This window comes from Macrotis lagotis, chromosome 1, assembly GCF_037893015.1.
Source record: "Macrotis lagotis isolate mMagLag1 chromosome 1, bilby.v1.9.chrom.fasta, whole genome shotgun sequence".
In the NCBI taxonomy this organism is placed as follows: Eukaryota; Metazoa; Chordata; class Mammalia; order Peramelemorphia; family Peramelidae; genus Macrotis; species Macrotis lagotis.
In genome coordinates, this window is record NC_133658.1 from 82,020,094 (window position 1) to 82,039,578 (window position 19,485).

At 35.4% G+C, this 19,485-nt stretch overlaps 1 protein-coding gene and 1 pseudogene across 3 annotated transcripts in view; one reads left to right on the forward strand and one right to left on the reverse strand.

The window, feature by feature from the left end:
- Positions 1-19,485, forward strand: part of WWOX (WW domain containing oxidoreductase) — a 1,413,871-nt gene that overhangs the window by 355,135 nt on the left and 1,039,251 nt on the right. The window lies entirely within an intron of this gene.
- On the reverse strand, positions 16,417-19,258 carry LOC141493105 (large ribosomal subunit protein eL32 pseudogene; annotated as a pseudogene).

A 19,485-nucleotide genomic window follows, 5' to 3' on the forward strand; every position in this document is an offset into this window, starting at 1 on the left:
CTCCAACTAGCAAAACAGCTTTATCTCAATCAGTAAGCATTTGTTAAACTCTTATACTGGCCTAGGCACCATATTAAGCATTGGGGAGACAAAGAAAGATAAAATTCCTGCTCTTTAGGTCCCAATTAAATGGGGAAAGGCAGGATACAAAAAGAAATGTAGAGAAGAGAGGATAACTTAGTCGTGGGGCCTGAAAAAGCCCTGCATCCAGGAAGGAAACAATGGGATGTCCTTCCTGAACCCCTTCCTTAACTTAGAGGACTTGGGAGGAGCTCTCTGATGTCCACTCTGTAGTTTTTCCAACTAGAGGGAAGTTGGGGGTCGTTTGTGTTTCAGAGTTGTATTAGTTCTTTCAGGGAAGTTAAGTTTCTGGACTCAATGATGAAGTTCAGATGAGCAGACCAGGTAGAAAGTGAGTTTTGGAATACTGACAAAAAAGGAAATCAGATTACTTCCTGGCTCTCTTTAATCACTGATTCTTTTTCTAAATGTTTACTGACTGTTCCTTTTGTAATTTATTATTTAATTTTATCCAGGAATCAGTCAAGTTTACTGGCATATATAGTTCAAAATCTATTCTCTCTCCTTTTTAGAAAATCAAGATATTTTCCCCTTCTCCAAGCTTTCAATATTTATTCCATTATCTCACTTTTCTTAAGATCACTGATGATACTTCAGCAGTTTTATTTTTAGTATTCAAGATATGTTTCATTTGAACTATAAGCCTTGAACCTTTCATAATCATATAGGTTTCAAACCTCTCAAAGCTCTTATCTCCTTACTTATCTTGGGAATTTGTTAACATATTAAAAATATATTTTTCCCTACCAATTTTTCTCCCTCCTTGATAGATAAAACAGAAGGGGAAGAAGAAAGTCAAGTAGCACTACTTGTATTCTGTCCTAAATTATTTCTTCTGTAATCAGTCCTTCTACCATGTCCTTCCATTTTGAAAAGTTTGCTTTGAATCTTTCTTTTCTACCTTTAGAGCATTCTCAGGTTTAGCATTCCTCTTTCCCCTCCTACAGGACAGTGTCATACTTTCATCTTCTCCTCTATTATCTTCTATTTATATCAGTCATTTCACATCAGTGCCTATCATTAAAACACCACCAAAAATGATTTAAATAGAGCTTGTTGACAGAGCAACATCTGGCAGTGCATGTCAGATTTTATTTCTGAAGATTCTGTGTATCTCTTCAGAAGTAGGTATTTCACCTGAGATTGTTCTTTGCAATTCATCATTCAACTGTTTTTAATATTGTAATTCACATTAACTTCATGTGTATTGTTCTCTAGATCTGCCTTCTTCATTCTCTTACTTCACAGAATCCCTTATAGATTTCTCTGAATTTGTCATATTTGTTTTTCCCTAATGGCATAATAATTTTACTTCATATTCATATATTTTGTTTAGGCATTCCCCAGTGGTCAGGTACTTATTTGGTTTCTGTTTTTTAATTCCACAAAGAATACTACTTTGGATATTTTGTTGTAGAAAGAACCTTTCTGTCATTAACCTGCTTTGATGGACAGTAGAATTGCTGGTTCAAAGAGTATGAAAAGTTTACTGATTATAATTCTGTAATTCCAAATTGATTTCCACAGTGATTGCACGGAGGTTGTAGAGATGTCCCTTTCTTCTCATGACCATCCAACATTTTTTATTAAATCTGATGAATTTCATTTGCATTTATGTCTTTTTTAGACTGTTCTTGTTCTCCCTCATCATTTTTCTTTGTCTCTAGAAGTTCCTTCTTGAAAGCTTCCCATCTTTTTAGGGTTTTGACTTTCCTTATAGAATTTTAATCCATGGAATCCTGTTTGTCTTTTTCCTAAATAATTTAAAATTGAGTCCCCTCCTCACATATAAAATGTGAGGTGTCAGACTTACTCACCTCTGACTGTTGAAATCCTTGGTTTCCTTCAAAATTCAGCGAATATATTTGGGCTTTTCCTGATCTCCCAAGCTTGTGAACTTTTATCTTTATTCTGGACCTGTAAAATTAACTTTGTAATTGTAATATTGTAATCATGTTATTTCTTCATTTTTGTTTTTGTTCTTTTTCCAGGCAATGGGGTTAAGTGACTTGCCAAAGGCCACACAGCTAGGTTATTATTAATGACTGAGGTCACCTAACTGCTTCATAATCATGTTATTTCTGAGGATAGAGTATAAGCACCTTGAAGGCAAGGACTTTTGAATTTTCTTGTCTTTTGTCCCAAGTTCTTAGCATAGCATCTAAAAAATATTGTTTAATAAAATCTTATTGATTGAGAGAGTTCCAGTAGATATCTAGATAACTAATTTCTCTAATCACTCCTACATTATGTTTCTCTGTCATGTTTTCTCTGTCTGTCTGAGATGTCTTTCCTGAACTTATCTATTTCATTTTTACTCCATAAAAGGAATATAGTATAATCCAATGATTGTATTTCTTATCTTTCATCTTCCAATTATCTTCACCCAGAAGCTATCCATTATGCTTCTTATATCTGTTCCTAGATTTCCTCACATGAATATATCTTCCTAATATTAATTGGAACTTGATAATCCCCTTTTTGTTTATCTGCTTTTAAAAAATGAAGTATACCATTTTAGGGGACTATAATAATCCTGGGTCTTGCCTTAAAAAGATTCATTAGGATCTCTAGTTTATCTTTTTTTCATCCATACTTGGTGCATTTGTATTTAGATATATAAAGCCATGGGTTTCATTACTAAATTTTTCCTTCTCCCAACTTTTGGATGTATTAATAGCTACTCTTCTTACTTTGACAGTTTTCTCTGTCTTCTTTGTTTTCACTTTAAAGCATTTTAAAATAAATTTGAAAATTCTAGCAAATACATTCTTATGAACTCCTTTTAATTGTCTTCAATACTTATTTTTTCCATAGTTTAAACCTTTTTTTAATCAACTAAGCAGTTAGTGAATGATTTGGGGAAAATCCTTAGAAGTATCCATTTGTTTTAGTTGATAATTCATGAAACTCCTCACCTACCGATAACATTTACCAAAAGTAGGGAAATAAATGATGATATGGTCATATTCAACCAAGAATTGCTCATTTGAATTGTATCAGTCTACCATAATCCCAATGGACCAGTCCCAGAAATCTTGCCTGGTATTAGATATAGATGCCATTTACTAACTTACTAAGCATTATCCGGCCTTTTCTTCTCTTCAGCATTTACTTATTTGCCAAAGTGGTAGTAGTCCTTGAACTATTTTGAAGATCAAATGAAATAATGTACATAAAGTATTTTATAATGGTAAAGCTACATATGAATGTAAGCTTCTGTTTCTATGGAATATAATTTTGTATGCTGTTTTTGTAATCTCTTGATACTTTTCCACATAAAACCTTAAGAGGTTTTGTCCGTTTAGCTTAAATTATTTGCAAAATGATTTGCTGGTTCTTTTTTTTTTTTACTCAGTTATTACATAAAGTCAAATTCTTTGGAAAACATTAACATAACTTCACTGTGTGTGTGGGCTAAATAAATATTCAGATGACAAAAATTGAACATTTTCCTAGGTAAATAAATTTCTTTCCATACTTTTTTTTATTTGTAATGACTAGTATTCTTCATGGCTTGATCAAATATTGCATTCCATTGAAAATAAATTGACAATCTAAAAGTGAAACTATGAATTTTAACTTGGTTTTCAGATGGTGAAAGAAAAAATTGAGGAAGTATAATATATAAAAGTAGTCCATATTTCTGTAGCGGTTTATACAGTATATGAAATATACGAAGAATGTTTTTAGCTACTTTGAGATTTATGATGCAATGAATATTAGTAATAGCTACTTATTTTTAGAGTTCTCTAAGGTTTTATGAACCACTTTCTTCTTAACACTCCACATGGGGTAGTTAGTGTATTGTCTTTATAAATGAGAAAAGAGCTGCTTAAAGAGCTAAACTACTTGTCTAGTCACATAGGAAATATTGAAACTGAGATGCAACCTTTATCTTTGGAATCCAAGTTTAGTTCTTGTTCCACTATACCATACTTGAAACATAAGGGAACTGAAGTAAGAGAAAAATCTAAGCTTAAGGAGTTAGTCATTGACACCACCAGTTTGATTCTTGAAACTTCTGAGTTCCTAAAATTCAGTAACTTTCACTGCACCAGTCTATATAATTCCTCTTACAGTGTTAAACAATCTGATTCCCCACTCTAGGCTTTATGTTAAATCACAGTACAGGAAAAGAGGAGAAAAGCCCAAGAAGGATTATTTTTGAATAAGTTTACACTTGCTGAAGACATCTAAAGAAATATTGTACTCGACTCCCATCCCAAGGTTAGTGGTTGTCAGGAGAAAAAGTTAGACACTGTCACTCTCTAATGACCTTTGGTATAAAAATCTCAGCAAAAAAAAACCAAAACAACTATTTAATCCTTCAGAACAACTTCTCAAGTGCCTTAGAAAGGATTTCCAGTCAGTAGTAGCTATGTGATAACTTTTTGCCACATGTGTTCTCTTACTTTGTGCCTACTTTACTCTAGTCTTTCTTTGTATGTACTGATGATAGAGTATGTCACAGGCTTTTGGGAGAGAATGGTCTATGCCAAGTAAATATGTCACCTAAGTAAGTAAGTATCCTTTCTAAAGGGATTAGAAGACTTTCTGATTCAGTCTTTCCTTCATTCTTCCTCATTTCACATTACTGTGATGCCTTCTGTTATCTATTTTTTGCTTTATTCTTCTCCCACATAATGCAATGGTCGCCAGACTCATTTTCTACTTCATTATCTCTTTTATCTATTCTCTAGCCTATAAAAAATGCCCATTGTGCCTCTATCCTCAAAAAATCCTCATTTAATCTGTTTATCCCTGTTAGCTTTTGTCCCATACCTTTTCTCCCTTTTGAAGCGAAACTCCTTGAGAAGGCTATCTCCAATAAGTGCCTTTATTACTTTTTCTCTCTTTTATTTAGTCTGGGTTCTGATCTTATCATCTAGCTGAAGCTGCTCTCCTCCCAGTTACTAATAACCTCTTAATTGATAAATTTGGTGGACTTTTTTCAATCATATTTTCCAGGTCAATAATTATCACTCAATTATTCAGTAACCTCCAGTGATTCCCTGTTGCCTCCAAGATCAAATACAACATTCTTCATTTAGCATTTAACACCCTTTGTAACCTAGTCTCCTCCTACCTTTCTGGTCTCATATTTTATTCCCTGACATGTACTCTTCAATTCAGTGACAGTGGCCTCATGAAGAAGACACCGAATCTCTCAACTTTGAGTTTTTTCTCTATCTCCCACGTCTGGAATGCTCTCTCTTCATCTATGCCTCCTGACTTCCCTTCAAATCTCATTTAAGATCCCAGAGTTAACTTAGAAAAGCTACAATCCAAGACTAAAGTGGAGGGAGAATTGTTACATACTTGTTTGGTTTTTTTTTTTTTTTTTTTGCTTTACAGATCTGCACTCAATGTAACTTCTGAAGTTGAGATGCAGTAAAGTATAGCTTGAGTTTCTGCTGCTTCTTATAATTTTGATCTTATAATCAATACCAAGAAAACATGGGTACTCTACCAGGCAGCACCATACTATCAATTACAGTAAATGGAGAAATTTTGAATATTGTGGCTAAGTTCACTTATCTTGGCATTATACTTTCCAGGGAGGTACACATAGATGATGAGGTTGACACATACATTGCCAGGGCAAGCTCATTGTTTAGAAGAATTCAAAGGAAAATGTGGGAGAGTAGTAGTATTAAACTGCGTACTATACAAAAGGTCTATAAAGTTCTTGTGCTTATCTCATTGTTGAATATTTGTGAAACTCAACTATCCACCAGCCTCTTTCCAACAAACTGAATTGCTTCCATTTGAATTGTCTAAAGAAGATTATGAAGATCGCTGGCAAGATAAGATACTGGACACTATTGGTCTTTTATTCAGCTAAATTGCCAAACATTTAAGTTCACTTCAGAGATCCCTTCTATGAACTGGGTTTGAATGTCTAAAAGGGTATTTTGCAAAGAACTCTCCTGTCACACAAGGAAGGTGTTCACATGAAGGTCAGAAACAGAGTTGCCAAGGACACTTTCAAGATCTCTCTGAAGCACTCTGGAATTAATTATGTGACATGAGAAACACTGATAAGTACTGCCTAACATGGTATCCCTGCATCAAAGAAGGCACTGTGCTGTATGAGTGAAGCAGAATTGAAGTAGCCCAAAAGAAATGTGAAATGCACAAATGTAGACATTTCTACTCCAAATGTTTATGTGGACTATTTTGTGTTTGGCCTGCAGTAGAGCTTTCCAAGCTTGTATTGGTCTGATCAACCACAGTGGGACACACTATTCTTGACTCCAAGATGCCACTTGCTCCTATCTCAGTAAACTTTAATTCTCATGATTGCCCCTTGTTGATTATATTCAGCTTACCTTGTATGCAGCCTGGTTGTACAGAATTGCTTGCATTTTTCTTTCCCCATTAGAATGTGATCTCCTTGAATGCAAGGGCTACCTTTTAATTTTCATTGTATTCCTAGCACTCAGTAGACCCTTAGTAAATATTTATTTAATGACTCATTGAATGACTACAAGATTATAACAGGGTTTCACAGGATTTTTGAGAGCTCTTTCAGCTATGGTATTCTATGTTCTGTGTCATCACATACAACTCCTTAATTTTACAAAAACAGAACACATGTATCGAAAGAGGAAAGCAGGGGCAGAACCAAGATGGTGGCATGAGAACAGACTTTTCCTAGGAGTTCTCTCAAAGATATTTCAAAACCTTAAAATTATGACGCTCTAACTAAATTTTCAAGAGACAGAACCCACAGAAAGATCCAGTGAGGCAATTCTCCAGTACAAAGTAGCCTGGAAAATCATGGGAAAATGCTATTCCACAGGGGTAGAAGGGGGTGACAGCACAACCAGGATTATTGTACTGGAGTGAAGGAACCCCAGTCTTCCCAGAATAGCCTGGGTGCCTAGACACCGTGGTCATGGGGAGCACCAGCTCCTGGCAGCAGAAGCAGTTTCCCAACTTGGCAACCCAGGAAATAACAAAAACAACTTGGAAGATCAGGGGGAAAGCTCTGCTAGCGTGAGTGGGAGTCAGTGTGGCCCCCAGCGCGGATCCCACAAAATGGAAGCAAGTGCACAGAGCCACCTGGCAGCGAGCTGCTGGGCACCTGCAACCAGAGGGCTCAGCCCAAGGAGGGTAAGGGGGTGGAGAAAGTCTGTGGAGACCTCTCCTCTGGCCCTGGGACAGGACTCTTGTGCTTTGTCCATATTCAGACCCTGGTCCCAGTCTGGGAGCTCTCTATTGCCATCCACAGTCCAGAGCACAGGCAGAAGAGCAGTCAGAGTCTTACATACTGAGGTCTTTGCAGGGTTGTCACAATAATACTCAAAAGCTCAGGAAGCACCCTAAACCAGACGCAGGCTGGGGAAGTGAGTAAACGGGGGGGGGGGGGGGGGGGAAGGAATCTGATCATAGACAATGACTTTGGTCCCATGGAGGTCCAAACCACACAATTAGAAGAGGAGAAAAACAATTCATGGAACTGCAGTCAGGATCACACAGGACTTATCAGCAACTACATTAAGGGCTCGTAAGGTTTGGAATATAATATTCTGGAAAGCAAAAGATCTTGGAATGCAACTGAGAATCAACTACCCAGCAAATCTGAAATCCTCTTCCAGGGAAAAGATGGACTTTCAATGAAACGGGAACTTCATATGGTCCTGTTGAAATGGCCAGAGCTGAACAGAAAGTTTGATCTTCAAGTACAGGACTCAGGTGAAGCATAGAGAGGGTGGACGAGAAGGGTAAATTATGAGGGACTTAATGAAGATGAACTGTGTGTATTCCTGCATGGGAAGATGATACTGATAATACTCATATGAACCTTCTCATTTAATAGAGCAGGTAGAAGGAACCTTTATAGACAAGGCATAGGAGAGGGCTGAATTTGAAGGTATAATATATTTTAAAAATGGAGTCATTGAGTGAAAGGGAAATGTACTGGGAGAAAGGAAAGGAGAGGTAGAATAGACTGATATTTCATGCAAAAGAGTCAAGATATAGCTTTTTCAATGGTATGGAAGGTGGGGAAGGTGAAGAGGATTGAGAGAGCCTTCATTCTCATCAGAGATGGCTCATAAAGGAAAACAACATATATATATATATATATATATATATATATATATAATGTATATACACTCAATAGGGTATAGACATTTAGAAGAAAAAGGAGAGAAAGAGGACAGGGTGAGGGGAGGATGGATGTGAATGATAGAGGAGAGGGTAGATCATAGGAGAGGATAGTCAGATATAATACATTTTCTTTTTTACTTTATACAAGGTGGTGGGATTGACTGGCCCGTCCAGCACTGGGTGGTTGCTGGTTCTCTGGGGTGGGATGTAGGCTTGGGGCCTCTTCTCTTGTCCCCAGGACCAGTGCTCTGTCCTTTGTGCCACTTGGCTATCCCACAGCACACTTTTGAAGAGGGACAGAGTGAAAGGAGAGAGAAATTATAATAATTGGTAGTGGGGAGAATGGGTGAAGGGAATTACAATCAGCAACATCAAATTGTGGAAGTAACTCCTCTGATGGAATTATGACAAAGAATGAGATCCACCACAGAGACAGAGCTGGGAGTATCAGAACACAAACTGAAACAAATATTTTTCCCCTCTTTCACTTTATTTCTTATGAGAATTTTTATTTTTGTGTGGGAAGGAGGGATTATGTTTACTCTTACAACAAAACTATTTTAGTAATGTATGAATAAATAAAAAGAAGCAAAAAAAATTACTATCAATTGATCTGAAGAAAGTCCTATGATCAACCTCTTCTACTATCTAGATCCTTTGAAGCTCAAAAGGTATGCTTCTGGCCAAAGTAATATAGGAGGGGAAGGAGACCTGACCAAGGCTAAAGTCAAAGCTAAGGGGTCTTCTTCACCATGCACACATCCCAGGTGTTTCTTTCTTAGGCGTCTGCTAGAAAGTCATACTGAGGGGGCGGCTAGGTGGCACAGTGGATAAAGCACCAGCCCTGGAATCAGGAGTACCTGGGTTCAAGTCTGGTCTCAGACACTTAATAATTACTTAGCTGTGTGGCCTTGGGCAAGCCACTTAACCCCATTGCCTAGCAAAAACCTAAAAAAGAAAGAAAGAAAGAAAGTCATACTGAATTTACTCCAATTTCCCGAATGACTTCTTCATCTTGATAATTTATAGACTTGTCCCTGTTGCATGACCAAGTTTTCTCAGCCTATTTAAACATGAATCTAAAGTTCAAAGGAACTTAACCCCATTTCCTTAAGTAAATAAAAATTAAATTAAATTGTTAAAAAAAAGGAAAGTAAAATTTTATCTATTTTCTTTTACATACATCCTTTCTCTTAAATTTGATAGATAAGGAAGAGTTGTAAATGAAATCATGAAAATAATTTGTAAATTTTTTAAAGATCCATTGAAAAAATGGAAGAAAGTTAGGTTTTTAGATTATGTGTGGATTTTGTTTATGCTCTTCTTACCTTTATCATGGATAATTAAGTATTGTCAATACTTCTTTGCTAGGGTATTTGATTTTTCTTTCAGCAAGGAAGATTAGAAGGAGGCTTTAGAGCAAAGGTCATGAGACTTGTATAGGAAATTGTAGGTTAAGCCCTGCTTCTGATCTCTGGGTCCAGAACAACTCCTATTTCATTGACATGTCATTGGATTTGGATATGATCTGAGTGACAGCACAGAGGTGCTCTTTGGTGATAGAGGTGGAGGTTGGAAGAAGGGAGTTTCCCTTTTTGTAATCTTGACTGTGTATCTTTTATTATGAGTATGCATCATGTAATCAGTAAACATTATTAACTGGCACATTTTGGACTTTCCAAGTTCTTTGCTAAATGCTGAGGGTTAGGGTTAGGCAAGATGATTCCTGCTCTCAAGAAGCTCATAGTCTAAAGTGGGGGAGACATTGAAAATAAAAGCTGTAAAAGGCTAATAACAAATTTTATATTTGATTCTAGAAGTAATAAGGAATACTTATGCATTTGTCTGTCTATCCATAGGGACTTAGGTTAATAATAAATATAACTTTGTATTGATATTCATATTAATGGAACTAATCACCTTTAGATTTATGTTTTTTAAAAATCCCTTTGAATATAACTTTTTATGATGGAAATACTTTTTTTTTTTGGCACTTAGTTTAATGGTATTGTCCCAATGGAATTTATTTTCTATAATAGTTCTGTTGGCAGCTTCTTTTATTAACTTTTATTATGTCCTTTTCATTTTAATAGGAACGTTTATCTAACTCATATTTTTATCAATCTTGAATTATTTCTCTTTTTTGTAGTTTTTAATTTGGTATTTTATTTTCCCCAGTTACATGTGAAAACTTTTAATGTTAATTTTAAAGCTTTGAGGTTGAAAGTCTCTCCCTTCCTTCCTCCTTGGTCTCCCACCCCCATTGAGAAAGCAAGCAATTTGATACAGGCTATAAATGTGCAGTCATGCAAAACATTTATGTAATAGTGATGTTGTAAAAGAAAACATAGACTCCCCCCCCAAAAAAAAAACCTCAATGAAAAAATCTCAAGAAAAATAAAGTTCCAAAAAAAAGTATTCTTCATACTGTGTTTTGAAACCTTTGAACTCTTTCTCTGAGATCATTGTATTGCTGAGAAAAGCTAAATCATTCACAGCTGATGTTATTTTGTACTCAGTGCATTTCATTTCGCATCAGCTTACCTAAGTCTTTTCAGGTTTTTCTGAGAGTATCCTGCTCATTATTTCCTTTCATTGACAATTCTTGAAAGATGATGTGTAGATTCTTTTTTTGATAATGACTTTCAGGTAATCCAATAATTTAAAAAATATCTCTCCTGGATTTATTTTCCAGATCAGTAGTTTTTCCAGTAAGATATTTGACAACAGTTTCTTCTATTTTTAAATTCTTTCAATTTTGTTTTGTGGTTTCTTGATTTCTCATAAAGTCATTAGTTTCCATTTGATCAGTTCAAATTTTTAAGGAATTATTTTCTTCAGTGAGCTTTTGTACCTGCTTTTTCATTTGGCAAATTTTTCTTTTTAATGAGTTTTTTTTCTTCAGTGAATTTTTGTGTCTCTTTTTCCATTTGGCCAATTCTGCTTTTTTTTTTAAAAAAAGTATTCTTTCCTTATTGGCTTTTTGTACCTCATGTCATTTGACCTAATCTGTTTTTAAGGTGTTATTTTCTTCAGTATTTTTTTTGTCTCTTGTACCAGGCTATGACTAGTTTTTCAGGATTTTCTTGCATCACTCTTATTTCTCTTCCCAATTTTTCCTCTACCTTCTTATTTCCATGACCTGAGATCAATTTAAATTTTTATGGAGGTTTTGGACATAGGAGCTTTGATTTTGTTATCTCTTGAGTTTGTGTTTTGATCTTCCTTGTCATGGTTAGATTTTTTTTTTCTGTTATTTGCTCATTTTCCCAGTCTATGACTTGATTTTTAACTCTTTGTTAAAGTAGGGCTCTACTTCCCAGGTGGAGAGTAAACTTCTTCAGGCTCTTGTAGTTTTGTGAAACTGTTTTCAGAGATACATCTGGGGACCTGTAAGTTTTCAGTTCTTCCCAGGTAGAATGGTCTAAAGAGAGATGTTACAGCTCTTCTAGTCTCCTCTGTGAGTGGTATGTGACAACTCTTTTCTGTCTTCGAAGTGTGAGGAAGGTCCCCACTCTAGTGTGGCTATAAGCTCTGGGGTACTAATGTTCCTCTTCACTCTGGCACTGCCACCTGGATCTGAATATGGGCAGTGCAACAGAGCCATGCCTCAGTGTTAGCAAAGAGATCCTTGGAATCTCCTTCTGACCCCTCCATCTGTGGGTTGAGAGCTCTGGAAGTAGATGCTGCTGCTGCTGCTTCAATGGTGCCCTAGGTCTGCTCCTGGTTTCATGAGGTAGGCTCTGTGTTGAACTCTGCTCCACTCTCACCCAGAGGGGACTGACCTTTCCTGCAGTCCTTCTACATTGTCTTTGGTTGAGAGTGCTGGAAACCACCACTGCTGCCACTTATTCAGTCTCTGTGAGACCTGCTCCTCGGGTGTGCTGGGCCAGGCCCAAGAAGGTGATGGTGGGGCTCATCCTGGACCAGGCTCCTTTGCCACCCCCGGGGCTGCAGACTTTTCTGCCAGCCTTCTAAGTTGTCTTGGGCTGGACAATTGTTTCACTCTGCCTTTATGTGCGTCCTGTCACCTGAGAATTTGTTTAGAATCATTATTTAACATATTTGGAGAGGTTTGGGAGAGAGCTCCTGAGTCTCATCCTTTACTCTGCTATCTTGGCTTGGCCTACTTGAATCAGTTTTTAATTGAAATAGTTTATATTCTTCAAGTACTTTCTAATTTACAAAGTAGTTTTTGCCCAACAGCACTATGAAGTAACTTGTTCAAATCCATACAATTAATAGATGGCAGAGCCAATATCCATACTTCATTCCAAGTTTCATGGCTTTAAGATCAGTATTTTTTTTCTATTGTAACACCTATTTTTTTTAAACTTATATGAATGGATGGATAGTCACTTCAACATAGACTGTAAAGATAAGACAGTAAACATTTAGGTGCCCATTCTAATGGTGCCAGGACTTTATTGAAACCTGGGAATAAAAAGAAATGGAAAAAAATTAAAATAAACAAAAATACATTCCTTGACCTCAAGGAGCTCACAGAGTAGAGATACAATAGGTGAAGAACTAGGTGTAAAAGAGATAAATACAGAATAAACCAGAGATAATCTTAGAAGGAAGGCCTTTGAATTGCAAAGTATTATGAAAAACTTTTTGCAGCAAATGAGATTTTAACTGAACTGGTTCCAGTTGAACCAGGAGTTAGAGAAGAGGAACAGTATGCTGGGTATTAGGGACAGTTTTTGAAAATTTTCATATATACATACTATTTGTTAAGAGTGAAAAGAGATGTCAAGGAAGCCTTTAAGAAAGATACATACCTGAATTGGGATATCAACAGACCCACGAGACGATGATGGGGAAATCTATACTGTTATATAAAGATATTGTGACTAAAGACACAAACATAGAGTATGACACAAGGAGAAGAATGGGGTAGGGGATTCATTATTCATTTCCTCTTTAATTTCCATGTTCTCTTAGCAACTTCTCATCTCTCAAGTCCCCTAATGTTATCTGTCTCTTTCTGGGTTTATAGATTTCATTCAAGACTGGAAAGGACGTTTGAAGTTAGTTTGTAGAGAGTTCTGTTGACTAAGATAAGAAACTTGTTCTTTATTTGCTCGGTGGTATAGAAGATAGTGTAATGATTAAGAAATCATTTAACCAATGACATTTAATATACTTTTTAAATGATATGATATAATAAATTCTCAGGGCCAGGGTTTGACCCTTGGCTTGACCACACATAGGTACTTACCACATAGAAAAAGACTGAAGTAATTAAGATAGAGTTGACCACATGGATTCAAGTCCTGCCTCATTCTCTTGTGCAACCCTTTTAACATTCTTTTGTTTTAAAACATTTTGAATTCCAAATTCTCTCCTTTCTTCTAGTCCCTCCCCTACCTATTGAGAAGACAAACAATAAGCAACATATCAGTTATTCATGTGAAATCATGCAAAACATTTTCATATTAACCATGTTGCAAAAAATCTAATAAAAATAAAGTTAAAAATTAGACTCCAATTGGCACTGAGTTCTGCCTCTTTGGACCAATTTTGAAGAATGTGAGATTCAAGTCTGGCATCTTCTCCACTGTGAAAGCTTTCTTATGCACCTTTTTTTTTTGTATTATAATTTTTCCCTTCTTCCTCTCCCTTCTTCCTTCTTCCAGTCCATTCCTCTTTCTTACCTCTTCATTTAAAAAAAAATCATTCCAACATAATTGACTCACATTCCTGTCCTCTGTTACACTCCTTTAATTGCCATAATAATAATAAAGTTCTTAGGAGTTACATAAATCATCAGTCCATTTAAGAATGTAAATAGTTTAACCTTATTGAATTCTTTATGCTTTTTTTCTTTTTTTTACATTTAGCTTTTTGTGCTTTTCTTTAGTCTTATCTTGAATTTCAGATTTTTAATCAGCTCTGGTCTTTTCATCAGCCATTTCATTAAAAAAATATATATATATATATCTTCTGAAGAATTAGATTTACTTTTGCTAGATAAGTTATTCTTGCAATCTTAGTCCTTTTTTCCTTCTAAAATGTCATATTCTAGGTGCCCTATTCCTTTATCTTGGAAGCTTTTAAATCTTCTGTGATTCTAGTTGTGGTTACATGATATTTAAATAATTTCTTTTTGACTACTTGAACTATTTTCTTGTACTGAGAATTCTGGAATTTGGCTATAGCATTCCTTGGAGTTTTCATTTTGGGATCTCTTTCAGGAAGTGATTGGTAGATTCTTTCAATTTCTATTTTAGATTTATATCAAACTGATTTCATGAATTTCAATAAATTTAATAGTTCTTAAATTATTTCTCCTCATTATATTTTCCAGGTCAGACATTTTGCATTTTCTTCTATTTTTTTATTCTTTTGACTGTTTCTTGATATCTCATGTAGACATTAATTTTCAATTGCCCAGTTTTAATTTTAAAGACTTACTTTTTTTTTAGTTTTTTTTTTTTGCAAGGCAAACAGGGTTAAGTGGCTTGCCCAAGGACACACAGCTAGGTAATTATTAAGTGTCTGAGGCCGGATTTGAACCCAGGTCCTCCTGACTCCAGGGCCAGTGCTTTATCCACTACACCACCTAGCCCCCTCAAGACTTACTTTTTTTCAGTGAGTTTTTGTACCTTTTATTCCATTTGGCCAGTTTTTTTTAAGGAGTTTTCTTTAGTGAGTTTTTCTGCTTTCTTTACCATCTGACCTATTCCATTTTTTTAAGGTGTTGCTTTTCTCAGAATTTGTCCTGGTCTTTTGCCAAGCTGTTAATTCTCTTTTCATAAATTCCTTGTATCACTCTCACTTCTTTTTCTATTTTTTCCCTTTAACATTATTATCTTTCTTTTACAATTTCAAGAATTCTTGTTGGACTTGTGTCGAATTTAAAATTTTTCTTAGTTTGCTTATAGTTATTTCATATTGTCTTCTGACACTATAATAGTTTTTTTTATTGCTGGATTCTTTTTTTATCACTAATTCATTTTTCAGCCTATTTCTTAGCTTTAAAATTTATTTTAAAATTCTTTCTGCCCATGTGGGAGTGGACTTTAGTCATCTGGGTGTGGAGGCACTATATCAAACTTTAGACTATTTTTTTAGAGCTAATTCAAAGGATCTGCAAGTTTTTAGAACTTGCAAAGTGATTGTGTAATCACTGCTTAGCTTCTGGTGTTTTACACAGGGTGTGTCCCTGCTTGACTGCAGTCACAAGTTTTAGCTCTCTTTTTTGTTCTACTATGATCAGGGCCACTGCTCCCCTACAACTGCAATGCTAGTGCTCCTTTCTTCCCTTCAACTGAGATTCAGAACTTCTTTTGAACTGTGAATGGAAATCACTTTATAGCTTAGTTTGGAATGATTTTTCCATACTACTTTTTCTTGCATGTTTAGACTAAAGTAGATGAACTAATTTTTTATTAGCCTAGGAAAATATAATTAGGTAGGCTGACCTCTAAGAGTGAATTTCCTAATATTAATGTTGTTCATATTGAGACTGTATCACCATTTGTCAAGGTTGTTGAATAAGGTATTCATTTTTTAGTAGGAGTTGGATGAGGTGACTTATGATGTGCTTTCCAAGTTTCTGATACTTATAATGATGAATTTTGTCTTATTTATGGGTTGTAGAAGACCATGGTAAAAAACAAAAAAAAAGCTACTCAGAGAAGTATTCTTATTGCTTTTCCTGTCATATGAGTGAATTACTTATCATATACTTACAAATTGCACTAAGGAATAAGTTCATTGTAGAACAACACAAATTGAAAATTATGCTGTGTATATAAATTCCATTTACTACACAGTGATGCATTGTCATTGTTTAAAGAGTTTTAGAAATATTAACTGTAGAAATAATATACCATTCTGGATTTTTTTAAGTTTAGAGAAGTAGGTGGGCAATTCATATGGTGAGAATGAGAGTCAGCAAAAAAACAACTTGGAATTCCATAGTGTTATTCTTTTTTTTTTTAATTTGTATTTATTTATGACAGTGGGGTTAAATGACTTGCCCAAGATCACATAGCTAGGTAATTATTAAGTGTCTGAGGCTGGATTTGAACTCAGGTACTCCTGACTTCAGGGCCAGTGCTCAATCTACTGTACCACCTAGCTGCCCCTCCGTAGTGATATTCTTTTTTTTTTTTTAGGGTTTTTTTTTGTAGTGATATTCTTTTTTTTTTTTTTTTGAATTTTGAGGGTTTATTTAACACAAATAAAAATGTGCAAAGCTTTTTACTCATTTTTTTCACTCCTCCTAGCATTTGGATTGGTGATCTTGATAGCTTAGCTGAGCTGCTCTCTCCACAATGACTTTGCGATTCTTAGAGGAAATATTGTGAGCAATCTGAGCACAGTAAGATTTGTTGCACATCGGAGTACTTCAAGCTCTTTGATATTGTGTACCAAAAACTTCCTGAATCCACTTGGTAACATGTTTTGTCTTCTTATTGCTTCCATAACCAATATTGGGCATCAAGATCTGGCCCTTGAATCATCTTTGCACTCTGTTATCAATGCCTCTTGGTTTATGCCAGTTTCTCTTGATCTTCACGTATCTGTCAGACTGGTGTCGGATGAACTTCTTGGTCTGCTTCTTGACAATTTTGGGCTTCATGAAGGGTCTGAGGGCAGGCGTGATGCCGGCAAAGAGATGATGACCCCTCCACTGGAAGTGCCGAGGAAGAGCTGTGGTGATATTCTTAAGACTAACTAAGATGATGAAGTAAAAAAGACAGAAAGACTATTTCCCTGAGTTTAAATCTGGTCTTTGATACTTCCCAACATGTGATCCTGGACATTTTCCTGTGTTCCTTATCTCTAAAATGGTATAGAGAAAGAAATGGCAAACCTTCACTATCTTTGCCAAGAAATTTTCAATTGAATTCATGAAGAATTGGATACAATTGAAATGACTGAACAACAACAATTCTTTAGGTATCTGAAGAATGGAGATATGCCTCTAGCATTTTGAATTGATCATGATATAGTTACAGATGACTAAGAACAAAAATTGCATAGGATTTGTCATTAGAAAGAAAAGTAGTATTTGGATGAAAGGAGAAGTTGATGAGTTGTTGTAGGATATTTCATTTGAGATGAGTTTAGGACATCGAAGACAGTTGGAGATATTCATATTGAGTTTGGGAGATTGATTGGAACTGGACAGGTTGATTTGGGACTTATTTGTATAAAGATTTAGCCATTTTGTGTGAATCATGTGTTTGTTTCCATGGTGGTGACATAAATAGGGAAGTTTAAAAGACTGATGAGTTTAAAGGGAAAAATGATTAGTTCTGTTTTGGCCTTGTTAAGTTTAAGATGCATTCACTTTGGGCTGGTGAAATTTTCTTTCTGAAAGAGACAGTGTCAGCCATTTGTAAAATTGGTGACTTAGCACATTCCCATATAATAACTCATGGTGCCTTGAAGTATATTAGATTTTTCTCTCTAAAAATCCTGATAGGTAATACAACATATTACATACTTAATTTAGAAGAGGAATCTGAGTGTCAGAGAGGCAAAGAGGCTTTCCCAGGGTCATCTAACTAGCATATATAGAACTAGGTTGAACCCTGGCCTTGTACCTTACAAACTTGATGATCACTTCCCTGCCATTTCCCTACGTGTTCTGTCTCTTTTCTTTTCTTCCCCCTCCACCTCTTTAACATTTTTATTTAAAGTTTTGAATTCCAAATTGTATTCCACTCTGCCTCCCTTTCCTTTCTCTGAGACAGTAAGCCATCAGATATAGTTTATACATGTGCAATTTTGTAAACAAAACATTTTCATATTAATAATTTTGTACAAGAAAACTTGAATAAAAGAAAAAAAGAAAGTGAAAAGTAGCATGCTTCAGTCTGTATTCAATCAATATCAGTTCTTTCTCTTGAGGCATTAGTATGCTTCATCATTAGTCTTTTGAGATTTTCTTGGATCATTGTATTTCTGAGAATAGCTCAGTCATTCACAGCTCTCCATTGAATAATATCACCATTACTATGTAAAATGCCCTCCTGGTTCTTTTCACTTCACTATGCAACAGTTCATGTAAGTTTTTTCAGGTTTTTAAAAAATCATCCTGCTTTTCATATCTTGTAGCACAGTAAAAGTCCAATCCAATCATATGCCAGAGCTTGCTTAACCACTCCCTAATTGATGGGGGTAATTCTTTAATTTTCAGTTCTTAGCCACTACAAAAATATTTTTGCATAAACAAATATAAATGTTTGTATAAAAAGTCTTTTCCCCTTTTCTTTTGGATGTCTTTGGAATAGAGACCTTAAAGGTATTGTTGGATCAAAAGGTATACTCAGTTTTATAGCCCTTTTCTCTCCAGAATGTTTGAATCAGGTCACTTACTTTACTAACAGCTTTCCCACATTCCATCTAGCATCCAATATTTTCCTTTTTTGTCATATTTGCCTTTCTGTTAGATATGAAGTAGTATCTCAGAGTTGTTTTAATTTGCATTTCTCTGATTAGTAGTTACTTAGAACAGTTTCTCATATGTCTGTCTTCTTTTCCAGGAGTGTTTTTGTTTGTTTGTTTTTTTAGTTTTTGCTAGGCAATGGGGTTTAAGTGGCTTGCCCAAGGCCACACAGCTAGGTAATTATTAAGTGTCCGAGGCCGGATTTAAACTCAGGAACTCCTGACTCCAGGCTGGTGCTCTAGCCACCCCCTCAAGAAATTTTTAAGCATCTTTCTTAGCCATATGCGGTTTCACTATTCATATTCTTCTTCATCCCAAAAACACTCAGATCGTTATTTTAAAAGCATTTCTCAAGTTGGATTTTTTTTTAAGGTAGATTACTTCCTATATCATGCCCAATATCTGATACAGGAAATAGTGTAGATTTGGTGTCTAATAAATGTCAGTAGAATTGAAAAAAGTATAGAATTATAGCTTAGGAAGATATTTAGGCTATGTTTCGTACTTGGAGATATATTGACTTTCATTTCCACACAGTAAGAAAGAACCACATCATTGTCAAATTCAAAAATTCTTACTGTTTGTGAATTCTTGAATCACTGGTGTCACATTTCCTGGGAGCTTCTTTTCACACTTCCCACTCATGGGGCAGGCAGAGCCTCAGGGTGCCTGATTGCTTCTTCCTTAAGGGTTCTATCCTTGGATACTTGTGATTTCTACTAGTTTTTTCTGAATCCCAATTCTGTGTTGTCTTCTAATATTGTTTAATCAGTTAATGTTAGATAGCTTTTACAAAGAGGTATGTATTGAGATAGAATAGCAGGAACAGAATTTACAAAACTTCCTTCCCGATTTCCATTTTAGACACACTT